Source organism: Dermacentor andersoni, chromosome 1 (assembly GCF_023375885.2).
Source record: "Dermacentor andersoni chromosome 1, qqDerAnde1_hic_scaffold, whole genome shotgun sequence".
NCBI classification, from domain to species: Eukaryota; Metazoa; Arthropoda; class Arachnida; order Ixodida; family Ixodidae; genus Dermacentor; species Dermacentor andersoni.
In genome coordinates, this window is record NC_092814.1 from 87,296,310 (window position 1) to 87,301,566 (window position 5,257).

The following is a 5,257-nucleotide window of genomic DNA, read 5'->3' on the forward strand; positions in this document are numbered from 1 at the left end:
ACGCACCTCACCGCACTCCGAAAGCGCACACTGCTTCACCGTAGCCAAGGCAATCGTGCGTTGGTCGACGTCCCGCAGTGCAGTAATGGTCTTAAGATCACTCGAAAACCACAAGCGGTCACACACAACACAGGCCACGCAAAACTGGTTCCCCACAAACTCCCTCTGAAACCTGGCCGTTGCTCCGGTGACACGTTCAAAGTTTGCGGCTCGCATTTCTTTCTGCCTCGCGTTACTGGCGGGCAGCACGCTTACGGGAGAGCGGAAGGAAAGGAGGTACGCAAGCGCTTGGAATGCCGATAGAGAGAGGGCGATGCGAAAGTACACATGGACAACGCGGCTCAAAGTGTAGTATCCGTTCTTATCAGCTTAATATCGGATACGGGTTGTATTTGGACCTAGGACAAACTTATTTTTTGCAAGTTGGCGGAGTGTTTAAAGCCTGCTTCACCTCCGCCGCCGGTCGGCCCGGTATTGCACTATCTTCGGTATCGACTCACGTATGGGGATAAATTCTCTATCTACACGGCTCGATAGACGCACGCAACTTTTTCCAGAACATACATATAGCCATATGCAGCTTCGCTGTAAAGTAAAAAAAAAAAAAAAGAAGAAGAAAGATTTAAGCACGGTGCAAGGTACATTTATAAAACCTACGGTGTTCTGTTTGCATTTTGGTAGCCGAACACCGTATCTGTTAATATCGTATCTTGCACCGTGCTTTATAAATAACTTTTTTTTTTTCGTTGAACAGCTTAAGCTGGGCTAACGTTAGCTTGGGCACCCTATTGAAGCTTTATGGAAGTGAAAAAGGATATCTAAAGATGTATACAAAATACTAGAATGAAAAACATGTATAGTATACCTGATTAACTCGAGCAGGCTAGGTGACTGTCTGTCACGGCTACGTTTCAAATGGGATGTCAATGAATCATCATCATCATGTAGAAGCGGTGGATACGGCGGCTATATACGCTAGTGCTTGCGGTGCGAAGCGGCTTCGTCATTTGCAAAAAAGACGGGGCTTTTTCGATGTCTGTATTTGAGCAAAACGCGAGACGCAGTCACTGGGCTGATTGCAAAACTACTATTTGAGAAAAATATGTTGTTTTTTTTTTATTTCGTAACAGCAGTATTACTTACCAAACCCGTTTTTCTAAACCGACCTTCCATTCTCCCAACATTCGGTGTACTTTTAGGTTTTATTTCAACCTTAAATTCTTTTATCTTCGGCGAGCTCTCGGGCTGTCACCAAGTTTCTTTTTCAATTATCTTTCTTTCTTCTGTTTTTCTTGCGTCGCGCCTGTATGTTTAGATTTTGTCGGTGAATATTTGTGTCCCTAATTTTGCCGGTGCTGAAACGTGCTGTGTGTATCACGCTATTCGACACTTGATCAAATACACAGAATGACAAATGTCTTCGAGAAACAGACTAGGGGCGCTATAACGTAAAACTATGTTTTTATTCCAATCTCCTGACGTCAAATTTGCATAACCGCCGACGCAAGCATCGGGCGGTGATCCGCAACGTTGCCTGAACAGCCTAATCAAACGCTCTCCTAGTTTATAGGAGATCACTTTGCTTTCAAAATGAATAACATTGCCTACATTGAGCGGTTTTTCGTTTGTAATTGGCTGCCAGGAGGCGAGGAGTACGCTCAAGTGGAGAGGGTTTCGATGGGGCCGAGCCAGCATACTGAAAATCGATAACCGGATGAAGAGGGTGGTGCCGGCGTCTGCCATTGGTCCGCTTTCCCTTATCTTGCGGTGGCTGGTCGAAAATCGCAGCGGCGTACGAGGGAAGGTTAAGAATGCCGCTAAAACGGATCCTCAGCAAATAACAGTTGGCAGAGCGAGGTCGTAAGCGGGCCGAAAGTGTTCGAAAACGTTACACGGCCACGCAAAAAGTTATACGCAAATAAACCTATGCTCTGTGGCATGTGCGAGTAGCCAGTGCCTGAGCAATTGGGGGCAGCCATCTTTTGTTCCTTTCAGAACGGGGCAGCTTGCGGCTATTCAGAAGAAAATTCAGTTTTGTTCGGCATATGAATGTATCTTTAACGCGTACACGTCACTTTGATGCTGTGAGTTTTAGCGGTTTTGTGACGTCGCGTGACAGGCATGTGAAGTGGGTCCAGCCTTAAACTTCTGGCCAATAGCGGAGGACTAACGGCGAAAAGGCGTCGAATCAGAAATAACTATTTTTCTTTTGTTCGGTCCAATCATAGATAATCAGTGTGTACACGTGATATCAGATGGGGAGCTATCGCGGTTTTCGTGACGTTGCGTGACAGGCATGCGAAGCGGGGGTGGTCCAAAAGAAAATTGGCCGATCGCCGAGGGCTGATTGCAGAATTGGAATAGAAAAGTTTGGAAAAGCTTTACGTTATAGCGCCCTCGCAAAGGGACAGTGAGCAATGCAGGGATGTGACGTTGCAGGAATTATAAGTGCATTTTATATTCGAACAGGAATAGATTAATTCTTTATTCGTAACAGTACGCGGGTATAGTGCACCCAAGTATATTGCAGAAAGGACAAGTGGGTACATCAATGACCGGAGCTAGTTGGTGGACGTTCATGATTGTATTGCGCATAGTGTTACACTGACGGAAGAACTGATAGACGAACATAAAGGAACAAGACGTGGACGTATGCCCATCCGTCAGTGTAACACTAGGCGTAATGCAATCATGGACTGGGTAGATACAACACCGCGTAAACATCAGTACATTTGCTCAGTCATTCGGCCATTCACCGCAGTGGGCACAGCCCGATGTCTGTAAGATCCTCTGCGTACTCCCCGTTTCTTGTTTTTTGTCGCGTTGGCTAATAACAGAGACGCAAATAATAATAAAAGGAAGGCTGGCGGGTCCATAGGGATAATCCGTTGCGTTACTTTGATCTCGCCAGGCTCCTTTCAGCGAAGCGCATGTATGTTCGCAGGTGCCAGCCGATCTTGCATGGTTCTCTGCTCAAGTTCAATTCACTGTCCTTTTTACGTGAGAACCGAAACAATAAAAATATTTAAAATGCCGCATAAATTTTTTGGCTTATCTTCCCTGTTTAAATTGAAAATGACCGCGATAGTTTCGACCGCCTTGTATACTATGCCGTAGCAGGAAGAAACGCTTCCAGGAAAGATAAGTTCCTAGGCTTTTGATCAGCATCTTCCGACATGACATCTCCTGCATCTTTGCAGGTGACGCTATTTTAATTCGTTGTCGGCTGCAGAGTCACCTGCGTCTGTAGCCGTATCGTAAGAAGCCAACAAACACTGACACCAAGGACAACATTGGGGAAATCACTTGTGCTTAATAAATGAAATAAAGAAACGATAAATTAATGTAAATGAAAGTGGATGAAAAAACAACTTGCCGCAGGTGGGGAACGATCCCACAACCTTCGAATTTCGCGTGCGATGCTCTACCAAGTGAGCTACCGCGGCGCCGGTTCCCCATCCACTTTCTAGGGTATTTATGTTTCCTAGTAGAACCCTGGGAGTGTTAGCCAGCGCCACCACTCGCAGACCTTGGCGGCGGATGTGGAACATCCTTTCTGCCGCAGGCGTCATGAGAGCGTGATATTGCTACGGAACAGTATTTGCGATGACAAAGAGGCGAGCAGGGTGAAGACGGCGACGACGATTAGAGGCTAGCGCGGGCTGTTGCCTCTTGGCCAAGTGCGGCGTATTGCCTGGTAAATATACTTGTATATAGCTTTTCGTCGGCGTCTTCCTACGTAACAATATTTTTGGGTGAAGGAAACCGGTCAATAAACCCACACATGCTACCTGAAGGCATCAATGTTGCCGGATTGGAGACCCTCGTTATGTAATAAACGAGGAAAAAGGGGGTTGACCGAGGGGCCCTATTTTTATTAGTCATATCATAAGAAGCCAACAAACACGTCTGTAGTGGTAACCTTAACTGGGGCCTTGCGTAGTGGGCAGTTGCGGAATAGCTTTGACCACCTGGTGTTCTTAAACGCGCAACCAAAGAACAGGACATCGAATGTTTTTTGCATTCTGTCCTCATCAGAATGCAGCTGCCGCAGTCGTGGTTCTAACGCGCGACATCGTGCTCAGCTGCGAACGCCGTGGAGACTGAGCCAGCGTGGCTGGCCCCTTCCACTTCCAGTTACAGCTAGGAGCAATGCAGAGCCACTGCCGTCGACGATTTGGCGTTGCTTCTCACTAAATGACTATATGTATACGTTGCAGATAACTGCAAGAATAAAAAAAAGTCGCAGTTTCGCTCGAAAGGCGAAGCATCGATTCTGATAACAAATTAGTGGATAGCTATACGCAGTAAGGATAGTAGTTTTGTCGGCCGTATAAACTTGTAAACATTCGCTTATTAAGCTAACAAACATGGTGTCACGCGTGCAAAAGCAAACATGAACGCGTCTCACGCGATTACCGTGGAAACTTGCTGTCAAAACACTGGAGGGAGGAAGCCCGGCAGCAGCAGCGAGTAAATTGACCTTTGTGGCTGCCTTTCCTGTGAACGCGAGCTAAGCGACGAAAACAAAGCGCACACGAAGCTACCAGCACTCGGAGCGCGCTCTGTCCCATCGCAGATCGCTTTCGAGATAGGGCCCGCGCGGCTGCGCCATACGCAGCAGCTGCTGGAGTATCCCCCTCCCCCCCCCCCCTGGTGTCTCGCGCGCGACGAAAGACGGCGCGCTTCTACCCTTGCGCGCGCGAGATTCAGCCGCTATCGTCGGCTCACCCTTGCACGTTTTGACTAGCACATACGGCGCGCGGCGGCTATGTTATCGCCCTTGGACTTTATACGGAACATCGAGGCGGCGGCATAAAGGCGCCTGGAGCGTCCTAACTGCTATCGCAATAAGAAATCATTGATTAACCCAAAATGATTCGAAACGGAGAAACGCGCTTTCGCGTTGCTTCGCCGGCCGCGCCGTACAGGCCACGCGACTTAACGTAAATGCACGGCGCTCGCTCGCGCCACTACCTTTATGTAGCTCACTGTAATGCTGCAAAATGTGGAGCGGAAGAGAGAAGACGCATACAGTGGTTGGCTGCAAAAGTAGTGACTGGCATTCAAGGAGTGGAATGAATCTGTGTGACTAAGTCCACGGATCGCTGCTACATAAGGACTACCTGTTACCGGCCACCCTTCACGTTGCACGGCTTTCCTCGAGCATAATAAAATTCACTCGATCATCCGCCAGCGTTCTATCACTAAACTTTAATTAAAGTCTACAACCCCAGAACGTCGGCAAGAGGGAGTA

General features: G+C 47.7%; 1 pseudogene; it reads left to right on the forward strand.

The window, feature by feature from the left end:
- The first annotated feature begins 323 nt into the window (after positions 1 to 323).
- On the forward strand, positions 324 to 505 carry LOC126546367 (U2 spliceosomal RNA; annotated as a pseudogene).
- The last annotated feature ends 4,752 nt before the right edge of the window (positions 506 to 5,257 follow it).